The sequence below is a fragment of the Sitodiplosis mosellana genome, unplaced genomic scaffold (genome assembly GCF_009176505.1).
Source record: "Sitodiplosis mosellana isolate CC-2019 unplaced genomic scaffold, AAFC_SMos_1.0 Smas_scaffold_6062, whole genome shotgun sequence".
Classification (NCBI taxonomy): Eukaryota; Metazoa; Arthropoda; class Insecta; order Diptera; family Cecidomyiidae; genus Sitodiplosis; species Sitodiplosis mosellana.
The window spans coordinates 627,498-640,434 of NW_022601303.1; positions in this window are offsets into that span (position 1 = coordinate 627,498).

Below are 12,937 nucleotides of genomic sequence, written 5' to 3' on the forward strand. Positions count from 1 at the left end.
AAGTCCTTTGCCGTAAAAAGTAATTTGAACCATCATAAGAAAACACATGGCCAATTTCGTTGTTCAAAATGTAGTCAAGGATTTGAACGCGAATCAGACAAGATCGATCATGAAAGACTATGCGATCCCCAGAAATTCGAATGCGACATTTGCGGATATCACACTGTGATGAAATCCAGTTTGACAATTCATATGCGGACTCACACCGGAGAAAAGTCGTTCGAGTGCTCGATTTGTTTCAAATCATTCATAACAAATGCTAATCTTCAAAGACATTCCATGGCGCACAAAGATGAACTGCCGAATGCATGTTCGAAATGTGGTCGACGATTTGCCACTCCTGAAGATAAGCAATCACACGAAACTCGCTGCCAACGAAGTCTTTTCGCATGTAATCAGTGTCATTACAAAACTGTTCACAAGACTAGTTTCAAGCGGCACATGCAATCAAAACATGGAGCAAAAAGATCGATCGAATGTGGAATTTGCAGCAAGCAATTCGTCAAACGGATTGATTTAAATCAGCATTTGTCATCAACACACAGCGAACGATTCCCATTCCAATGCTCCAAATGCTTCGGTGGATACGCAACCGAAGATGCAAAAAATGCCCATGAAGATAGCTGTGGCTGGCGTCGGTACCAATGCCATTTGTGTAAAGAGCATTCTCGTTCTACACAAATGTTGAAGATTCACATGCGGAAAGATCACACCGGAGAGCGGATTCAATGCAAGGTGTGTGCAGCAAGCTTTGCTCGTAAAATTCAAGCCAATCAACACATGAAAACAGTTCACCGCTGGAAGAAGAACTAGGTCACGCATTCCACAAATTCATTAAAACGTAGCTGAATTTGAGATACATTAATTGAACGCATAACTCGATTCACTTAAAATAACTCCAACTTCAAGAATATGAAATCATTTTGAAATAACATTTATCAATAGTTTTCTCACTACAAAAAAAAATCATGAATCCACTTTAGTTTTAGGCTCCATTTTTGAATCAACAAAAAAGAAATAAATCGAAATATAAACGAGATGAAAAGGGTGTTGGCTTTTATTTCAGAGATTTTTTTTTGCAGAAAATTCCTCTCGGCTAACGAAAGAAACAAAAGCTTTTATATATATTTAAAATACCCTACGTTGCGTTCTAATCCAGGTTGCACATTTTTATGATGAATGGAAAGTTTCATAGGTTGACAATTTTCACAGTTCCCAATAATAAATTGTTTAATTTCATTTGATATCCAGATGTGATTTGTGCAACAGCCTCATTTCTTGCGACGTCTTCAATCACACTCCAAATATTTTCGATAGCAAACGAAAACACGATCTTCTAATTTGACTCATTTTCAAGGCATTATTGATTGGATAATTATGCTAGAGAGGTGAAGGAATGCTTCCTAGTGGTTCTATGTCGATTCAATTGTTTGTGCAAGCCACAAAATCAATTCGATTTGCAATCCTTTGAGCTTGAATTCATAATAAAATCCATTTCATTAGCCGTAATTCAATTTTAGCCGAACTACAGCATTTTGCTGGAATGTCAACGATAAATTTAGTCTCTAATCGGCACATTATTTATCCTCATATGTGATTTCATACATGCATATCACTCTCACATTCGATCGTTCACCATTCATCTCGAACAAGTGTGTTGCTTCCAATAAGTATTTAGTGCGATGCGGGGAATGCAGGAAAGTCCAATATGATTCAGTCCAATCATATGTTTATGAATGCTCAACGAAACGAATTTATCACATTCGCGATATTAAATACTTGTTTCCTTTTTAACATAAAAAGAACGAATGAGTTTGTTTTTTGACAACTGTTTGTTTGTATTACACAGTAAACCCTTGCAAAAAGAGATGCTCCCCATAGTGAAATACATAAAGTTTTTCACGAAGAAACGGAAAATAATTTGGAATCACGTAATTTCACTATTGCGAAGTTTTACTGTGTGTCTTTAGCTCAACTTTCGATTTGAGTGGGCAATTTCGGTTGCGTGTGATACAATTTCGGATTTTTCAAGGCCAATTGTGTCGTAGTTGGTATGAATGTTCAACGGAATGCAATGCATCAAACAGTTTCTTTTCAATTCACATTGCTTGTGATCTTCACCCATCCATTCTATTTCGCTGTCAAAGACTCAAAAAAATATTCAATCAATCATTTACTGCATTACTCATGTCACGAAGAATTTTTAATTCGAATGACAAAATGATCTAATTTCAAACGATATCGTGTTCAGCTAAATTTGATTTAGTAAAATATTTAACGAACATTTTCGAATTAAACTCAACGAATTTGCTCAAAAGAGAGCTACTAATTGACATGAAGTGTATGCATTCGGTAACGTTGTCAACTTGACGAAATGTCACCAACACGAATAGCAACCGCGTGGATGGCAGCATCGACGCCATCCGTTGTGCTGAGCTTGTCATTATTCAGTGAGTCACAAAGGGGGGCAGACATCTTGAAAGGAACGATACGCAGAAAAATAATCAATTCCACGTTCAGCAGCAAAAAGGCATTGAAAGATGTGAGTGTTCAATGTTTTTTACTATTTATTTCGATGTAGGGCTTGAGAATTTTTCGATTCTGTTGTAATTGTCATTTTTGTCGATAGGATATTCATGAAAATTGTCAAAAAAATAAGGTAAAACAGAAAGAAGAATTTGGTGTGGACGTTTTCTTGGCCACACACGCAAACGAATTGATTCATTTATTGACGATATATTCTAATATTTCTCCCGTATCAATCAGATAATGAACCCATTCAAAGGTGTTTGTGGCAAACAATGCAAGCGGAAGCCAAAGTCTAAACAGGTTGAAGTCAAGCAGGAGCCTGGTATCAAAGAGGAACCCAACGACGGTGACGACGTCATTAATATACCACGGCCTCGAGTTGATGAAGGATATCGTGCGAATTACGAGGGACCGGTCGACTTTGACAATGACTTCGATGTGTTGAAGAATGAAATCAAATGTGGAGAAGAAGAGACGGGCAAAGAAACGGACTTGGCATCATGTGAACGAGTGAATGAGAGTGCCGCCAACGATGACGACAATGAAGAGTCCATGGGTGACGCAATCGATGGTCGACCATCGCAAGCAGTTGGCAGCGGAAAGAAACTGAATGGAAGCTCCAGACAACGGAATGCGCGAACGATTCCCAGGAATCGAGCGGCCAAAAAGCAAAACAATCACAAATGCCATGTGTGCAATCATTTGGCAGGTTACAAGTCTGAACTCATAATACACTTGCGAACTCACACTGGAGAGAAGCCATTTCAGTGCGATGTTTGTTTGAAGTCCTTTACACAAAAAATTCATTTGAACCGTCATAAGGAAACGCATGGTCAATTTCGTTGTTCAAAATGTAATCGAGGATTTGAACAAGAATCAGTTAAGATAGATCATGAAAGATTATGCGATCCCCAGGAATTCGAATGCGATATCTGCGGATATCACACTGTGGTGAAATCCAATTTGACAGTTCATATGAGGATTCCTAGGGGAATTTAACTCTTACGAGTTCAGCATGTTTTTTGCCAGTTTGCTTGATTCGCGGGAGTTCGACGCGTTCCTTGTACGTACTGACGCGCACGGTCACAAGTTTACACAAGTTTGTTTATGGTTTTGCGCGTTTTTCAAGTTGTTATTTGACAATTAAAACGCGTTTCAAGCTAAAAATCGGTTGTTTACGTGTATAAAGATTTTTCACATCCTTTCCAAAAGTTCAAAGATTTATATAATTATAAAATGGACAAAGGAAATATTTTTAAAGAGCTGGAGAAAGTGTTGAAGAAAAAGTTAATCCAGATATAATAAATGGAACGACTGATGTGTGCGCGTCGTCCAGCTACAAGTTTGCACACGAACTCGCGCGCGTTCGCGCATGTTGTTTTAATACGGAACTTGTCAACTGAGTGGAATCATGCAAGTTCTCTGGTGAATGTAACAATTTCGTGCGCGTTTATATCATTTTTTTACAAGTTTTCACGTAGTTAAATCCCCCTAGGAGGATTCACAGCGGAGCAAAGCCGTTTGAGTGCTCAATATGTCTCAAATCGTTTGTAACCAGTAGTCTGCTACGAAGACATTCAATGACACACATCAATCAACTGCCAAATGCATGTGCGAAATGCGGCAGACGATTTGCCTCACTAGACGATAAGCAATTACACGAAATGCCCTGCCAGCGAAGTCTTTCCGAATGCAATCAGTGTCATTACAAAACTGTTGACAAGGCTTATTTGAAGCTGCACATGCAATTAAAACATGGAGCCAAAAGATCGATCGAATGTGGAATTTGCAGCAAACAATTCGTCAAACAGATTGAACTGAAGCAACATTTGTCATCAGCTCACAGCGACAAATTCCCTTTCCAATGCTCCAAATGCTTCGGAGGATACGCAACCGAAGGTGAAAAAGGAGTTCATGAAGATAGGTGTGGCTACCGTCAGTATCAATGCTATTTGTGTAAAGTGCATCGTCGAGACAAACAAAAATTGCAGATGCACATGAGAAAAGATCACACCGCAGAGCGAATTCGATGCAAAGTGTGTGCAGCAAGCTTTACCACAAAAGGTAATGCCGATCGACACATGAAATCAGTTCACCGTTGGAAGAAGTAAATAAATCAAACACCCCACAGATATTTACAATCAATTCGTCATGATTCCTTTTAATAATTTCCCTTTCAAAACTAACTAACGAACTCAAACGACTTTCATTTCCAAAAATTCAAACTATTTCAACATTTAATATTCTATAACCCCAAAAATACATGAACTAGGCTTAAACTCCATTTTTGAATGAAACAAAACAGAAAAAAAATTAAAATAGCGAAATAAAAAGGAGAAGAATGTTGACTTTCATTTTTGAGCTCATTTTTGCAGTAAACTTCTTGAACAACGAAAACCCCAAATGTTTTTTGAAAAATGTTTGTAATCACAAAGTCAGCTCTACAATCTGATCGAACTTGTGCGTTTTTATGGAGAAAAAAGTAAAAAATGAAAATTCAACTCCAAATGTAGGTACAAAGTGCATATTTTTTGCAGCTTTCAATTTTCAAACCAAACAGAATTGATTTTTTCGCTGAGTCTTCAGAAGATATCTATGGGTGAGATTGATAGTAGTGCATGTTGAATTGATTTTGTATTGGAACAAGTAGATTATGTTCTCTCAAAGGAATTTAAAACAATTTATTTACTTCAACAGATATGGGTGTTCTGTCTTTGGCACATTTGTACAGTTTGAAAATACCAAAACAATTTACGAAGATCCCAATTCGATATTTCTGGTCATTAAAATGAAAATCTCCAAAACCTACAAGTAAAATATACTTAATATTGTCGAAATATGAGATACACATACACTACTCTCAAACTCACCCATAGATATGACATTCCGATTACTTTGAATAACACGACCAGCTTACGAGACTCCTCTTTTATCTACGAACTGGACAACTACGTTTAACGGATGGAATGACAGATTTAGAATGATTCTATGCAGTTTCAATTGTTTATCGCAGTTTGCACGAGCCACAGAAGAAATTCAATTCACAAACATTTTCGGTATCGATGCATTCGGTGCGATAGGAGAAAAAAGAAATGCAAGAGAACGCAACATGATTCAGTTCAATCAGATTTTACTCAATTTCCACATTGCTTTCAATTCGCAATCTTTGATGTCCAGCTGGTAAATGAGTTATTTTTTTCAATCAAATTCAAATGCATTTGTTGCACCGAAATTTCGAATGCACAATTCCCGATACTGATTTGTTTAAATTTTATCGCGAACAAATCGAATGAATTTGTTGTTGTTTTTTGTCAATATTTTTTTTCTGTTTCTAGAAGAAGCTCCAATAAGATCACTCTCAATAGTGAAACACATGAAATTTCCCTTTCAAGAATGGAAACCAATTGGAATTGAGCGATTCCACCATTGCGAGGTTTCACTGTATGTTTTTATGTCAACGAATTTTATGCGAATGCGCAATTCTGAAGCGGTACGATGAAACATCTCTGTCTTTCATCTGCATTGGTTTAGAGTTGGTTTGAAATTGTTGTTTGAATGTTCAACAAAATGCAAGCATCAACATGTTGTTTTAATTCACATCGCTTGCGATCTTTTCACAATCTCCATTCTATTATATTGTTTTCATCACTCAATGAATTATAAGCAACTCATTTAGTTCGTAGAAGTGATGATAAATATCAGCAGTTTAATTTAAACTGTCTCTATTCCAATGTCTGTTGCTCATTCAGCCATATTCAATCATCACGAATTTTCGCTTGGAATGACAGAATTATCGTATTTCTAAAACCAAATGATTTCAACTGAATTTGATTTTGCAAAATAGAATTCCTCGTGAAGTTAACAGTCATTTTTTCAGAATCATTTCAAATAGCCTTGAGTTTGCTCAAAACAGAGTTACCAATGGAGGCGACGCGTATGCTGTATACATTTGGCGCCACTTGCCAACTTAACCAACACAAATGAAACCAATCGCGTCGATCGATGCCGTAAGCTGTGGTGAGCTTACTATTGTTCAGACAGTCGTAAAACGAAGCAGACATTTTGTATAAAACGATACGCAAATAGAATCGCTCTGATTTTCAGCAAAAAAATTCACCGACGCACGTAAGTCTTGAATATTTTTCATTTGTTCCATTGTTAGATATGGATTTTTGGAATTCTTTGATAAAATTAACATAATTATTGTGAGGATCATGTGAATAGATGATAAATAACCTTAAATAAAATTGCGCACATTTGGTGTGTAGATTTTCAGTGGCACAGACGTGTCAAACACGTGGTTTCAATCGAGTTGATTCATTTATTCATATTTATTTTTTGTAATTTTCTTCCTGAATTCAACAGATAATGAACCCATTTAAAGTCGTTTCTGGTCGAAGCTGCAAGCGCAAGTCAAAGTTGGCAAAGATTGAAGTAAAGCAAGAGCCGGTGATTAAAGAAGAGCCCACCAATAACGGTGACAATGTCATGAACATACCACGCCCGAGGCTTGAGGGAAGATATCGTGCGAATTACGAGGGACCGGTCGACTTTGGCTATGACTTCGATGAAGTAAAGGATGCGATCAAATATGAAGAAGAAGAGACGGGCAACGGAAAGGACTCGAAACCATGTGACCGATCGAATGACAGCGTTGCCGCCAATGATGATGACAACAAAGGGCCTATGGGTGACGCAATTGATGTCCAGCCATCAAAACAACCTGGTGGTGGGAAAAAACGTAATGGAAGCTCCAAACGACGAAATAAACGAACGATTCCCAGGAATCAAGCGGCCAAAAAGCAAAAGAAGCACAAATGCCATGTATGCAATCATTTGGCACGTTGCAACGCTGAACTCATAAGACACTTGCGGATTCACACTCGAGAAAAGCCATTTCAGTGCGATGTTTGTTTGAAGTCCTTTGCACAAAAATTTGATTTGAACTGTCATAAGAAAACGCATGGTCAATTTCATTGTTCAAAATGTAATGGAGGATTTGAACAAGAATCAGACAAGATCGATCATGAAAGACTATGCGATCCCCAGGAATTCGAATGCGATATTTGCGGATATAGAACGATCATCAAATCTAATTTGACAGTTCATATGCGGATTCACAGCGGAGCAAAGCGTTCGTGTGCTCAATTTGTTTCAAATCTTTTGCAATCAACTCTGCTCTCCGAAGTCATTCGATGACGCACAAAGATGAACTGCCTTATGCTTGTTCCAAATGTGGTCGACGATTTGCCACTCCGGAAGATAAGCAAACTCACGAAACGCGCTGCCAACGAAGCCTTTTCGCATGTAATCAGTGTCATTACACAAGTGTTTACAAGCAATCATTGATGAGGCACATGCAATCAAAACACGGAGCCAAAAGATCGATCGAATGTGAAATTCGCAGCAAACAATTCGTCAGACAGATTTATTTAAATCAGCATTTGTTGTTCCGTTCACAGCGACCAATTCAAATTCCAATGCTCCAAATGCTTCGGAGGATACGCAACCGAAGAAACAAAAAATGCCCATGAAGATAGCTGTGGCCACCGTCAGTATCAATGTCATTTGTGCAAAGAGTATCGTCGAGACAAACACAAATTGAAGATTCACATGCGAAAGGATCACACCGGAGAGCGGAGACAAAGTGTGTGTAGCAAGTTTTGCTTGCAAAGGTCATGCCAATCACCACATGAAAACAATTCACCGCATGAAGAAGAACTAGGTCACGCATTCCACAGATTTAACACAACGTAGTTAAGCTTGAGCCCAATTTCTTTATGATTATTTTAAACAGACCCATTAACTCGCATCAACTGAACTTATACTTCCATACACTCGAAACATTATCTATTTAAATATTTCGAATTATTTCCAAATTTTCTGAATCCAGATTGACATAAAATCCACTTTAAATGTAAGCTCAATTTGTGAATGAAATAACACCGAAATAAATTCAAACCGAAATAAAGTAGAGGAGAAGAAGGCTGACTTTTATTTGCCTTACACAGCGAAAGATGCAAGTGGTCTAGATCAGTCCATTGTTCATCGACTTGATTTCCTGCTAAATCTTCTTCAAACAGTATCACATTCCAAATATTTTCAACATAGGCGCATCATTAGTCCAACTTCATTAGTTCGAATTCAATTTTTTTTCTGCTGGACTGTAGAATTTTTCAGAAATACCAGCGAGTTTAGTTACTTGACGGCACATATCTTTTAATCACATGTGGTTATTCACACAGAAACATGCACCTGAGAGATAGGAGGGAAGCTCGAAAAAAATTGTTTCAGGTCAAACAAAAAACGCGTACTCTACATGAAAAAATTCGGCCCGCCCTATTGTACATATCTATCAGGGTGAGTTGGAGAGAGTGTTTGTTACTTTTACGAATTATACTTGGCCAAAGTTTCATGCAAAGCATGTTTCTCTCGTAATTCTTTGCAATTTTCATTTTAATGACAAGAAATATTGAATTGGTGTCTACGCAAAAACTATTGGTCTTGTCAAGCTGTACAACATCGCAGAAGATATCGAACCAATATCTGTTGAAATGAATGAATTATTTCAAAATTTGCTCACCGCTTTAAAACATGCTCTTCATTTTTTAATACACAGTCGGAATTTGATTCATGGTGAGTTTTCACGAAGGATGATAAATCTAATCGAAATGCGTAATATTGCAAAGGTTACTCCCTAAATGCAACAGGCAGATATCATTGAACAATCCAAATCCATTGTTTTAAAGTGTGAAAAATGAGTGAATTACATTTTGGTGTTGAATGATTATCGAAGAATGAAGGAATTTAATATGATAATAACTTGTGTTTGCTCTTTAGCTGAACAGCCGCTCAGCAAAAAGTAGTCAATTGCCCAATTCCATCAATCATACATCAATAGTTTTCAATTCAAATAACAGAATGTTGGTAATTCCAAACGATTTTGTTTCAAACCACGTATTTGCAATTGAAACGAAAAATGTCGCGCGAATTTAACTGAAAATTTTGAATTGAGCTCAGAATTTGTTCACAAGACAGCTACTCATCGAGACCAAGTGACTTCGTTGACAACTCAACAAAAGTCACCAACACACGCATAAGCAAGTGTGGGCATCTCAGCATTGATGCTGTAGGTTGTTGTGAGCTTGCCATTGTTCATAAAGTTACAGAGTTGGGCGATACGCGAAAAAAGGATTAATTCCGCGTGCAGTAGAAAAAAGGCATCGACAGAACATTTCATGACGTAAGTGTTGGGCAGTTTTTGTTAATTATTTCGGCTTGGAATTTGGCGATTCCGTTTTGGAAATTACAAATCGATTGAATATTCACGAAAAATAATGACAAATAACCTACGTACAAGCGTATGCGTACATTTGGTGTAAAATTTTCTGTGTTGGACATAGAAGCGACAAACACGTATTTTCCATTGAGTCAATTCATTTGTTCATGATAGATTTTAATTTTTTTTCTAAATCCAACAGAAAATGAAACCATTCAAAGGTGTTTGTGGCAAACAATGCCAGCGCAAGTCAAAGCCAGCAAATGTTGAAGTCAAGCGAGAGCCTAGTATTGAAGGAGAGCCCCACGACGGCGATGAAAGTGTCATGAACATACCACGACCGAAGGTTGATGGACGATATCGTGCGAGTTACGAAGGACCGGTTGACTTTGGCGATGACTTCGACGAGGTGAAGGATAAAATCAAATGTGAAGAAGAAGAGACGGGCAAAGAAAAAGACTCAACACCATGCGAACGATCGAATGAAAGCGCCGCCGCAAACGATGATGACAACGAAGAGCATATGGGCGACGCAGTCGATATTCAACCACCGCAACCAGTTGGCAGTGGGAAGAAACGGAATGGAAGCTTCAAAAGACGAAACAAACGAACGATTCCCAGGAATCAAGTGGCCAAAAATCGAAAGAAGCACAAATGTCATGTGTGCAATCATTTGACACGTGACAAGTATACACTCAAAGTACACTTGTGAACTCACACCGGAGAAACACGATTCGAGTGCTCAATTTGTTCTAAATCCTTTAGAACCAACGCTCGGCTTCGAAGCCATTCAATGACTCACAAAGATGAACTGCGTAATGCTTGTGCGAAATGTGGTCGACGATTTGCCACTCCGGAAGATAGGCAAACACACGAAACGTGCTGCCAACGAATTATTTTCGCATGCAATCAGTGTCGTTACAAAACTTTTTACAAGCATCATTTGAAGCGGCACATGCAATCAAAACACGGCGCCAAAAGATCGATCGAATGTGGAATTTGTGGCAAACAATTCATCGAACAGATTAAACTAAATCAACATTTGTCATCAACACACGACGATCGATTCCCGTTTCAATGCTCCAAGTGCTTCGGAGGATACGTAACCGCAGATGCAAAAGAGGTCCATGAAGATAGCTGTGGCTACCATCAGTATCAATGCCATTTGTGCAAAGATTATTCTCGTTCCATACAAAAATTGAAGTTTCACATGCGAAAAGATCACACCGGAGACCGAATCGAATGCAAAGTGTGTGCAGCAAGCTTTGTCCAGGAAAGCAATACTAATCGGCACATGAAAACAGTTCACCGCTTGAAGAAGAACTAGATCACGCATTTCAAAGATTTAATAAAACGTAGTTAAGTTTGAAATCAATACATGATTTCGTTAAATGGATTCAATAATTGAACTCATGACACATGGATTAATCGTGTGAAAACTTTCATTTCTAGAATTTGAAAATATTTCCAACCAAAAGTATTGGAATATTTGGATCCGAACCAAATAGAAATGAATTGAAACAAATGTGAAAATAATAAGTACATTGCCTCTGATTTCAGGGTTTATTTCTACAACAAAGAAACAAATAGTTCTTGAATAAAGTGACAGAATCAATTTTGCAATTCATCACTGATTGACTTTGTACGGTTATAGGATAACGTTTCAGTTTTAAGATAAATTGCTCATAATTCTAATTTTTCCATCATTTAACTCAACTCTTGATCAATCCATAAAAAAAACAATCTATATCTGTTTCAGCTCTTCATATAAAAAACGCAATCTCTCTCCCACTTTCTAGAAATATACGTTGACAATAAAATATTCTATTGACTGTTGCTTTTCCTTTATTGACTACTGCTTTTGCTCTGCCAGAAAAAATGTAAAGTTTTTTGCGCCCGAAAATTTGCTGTTCGCCTTTTGACTAAAAAATTTCTGTGTTTGTGTTCTGCGCACAGGTTTTGTAGGAAAGGTTTTTCTTCTCAGACCGTCAAATGATCATTTATCAAACATTTTGAACAATTATAAAAAAAAAATACAAGAGAAATGAAATTTTTGTTCTGATGTCGAATAAAAGAAGCCATAAATGAAAAAAACGGGATTAATTTTCGATTTTTTTTCTGAATTTACAAAAAAAAAAACAGTGAGATCAGAGTGGGAATTGGGTGCAAATATGAAAATCAGTTAGATTGTACTAACTCAGTAATTTAAAATGTTCATTTCATTTGTTAGCATCTCTTCACCCCACTTCTTCTTAAAATTCTATTTAAACCAATTTGTAAACCATAACAATGTTGAAAAAAGAATAAAAAACACGACCAAAGAAGTGCAGTAAAAATTTATTTTATTCAAACAATTTCCACGCAACAATTAAATATTTGAATAATCGAATGAATTCGAACGATTTCCAAAGTTTATTCAGATTCCAGTAGGATACCATAAACCTTCCCATCGCACGTCAATTTTACTAGGAAGAAGTGTTCCCAGCTCTTTTCCCAAGCTTTTATCAGCTTCGTATGTTTTCACTTCGTCCTTTGGATTTGCGGGCCGCAAATTGCGGCTTCAACGGTGAGCACATATCGTGTGCCAGCTACAACTGCTTCAACTTGACTCTTGCCGCTCATATGCGTTTCACAACCGAATCGAAGTCTTCGTATTTTTTTGCTCGATTACGTGAATGTTTCCGTGACCTTTGGGTGCAATTCCGTGATGGCTTTCTCGCTAGGTGGACTGAAAGCCGCCAAATCCGGATGTCTCAGTAATTGTTTCGGCTGGTAATAAATCAATCAGTTCACACTCAAGTTCAAATTTAATAAAAGCTTCCCATGGTTTCTCCCACAGTGACACCGTACAGTACCGTACAGTTAAGAATTTGTGTGCTGTTATCCTTGATTCCGACGAATATTCAATACAAAGTACCAGCAACGACCTGTGACGTGGCTCTATAAAATTCAGCGAGTTCGAATTATACGCGCCACATACTTCCACGCTTGAAAATAAGTGCACGGATCCATTCATGCGGTTATCAAAATTAGTCTCACTGTGCACAGCTGAATCATCAAATTGCGTTAAAAAAAGCAAATTATCGAATAAAACTAATATTTGAATTCATTTTAACGCCATGACAAAGT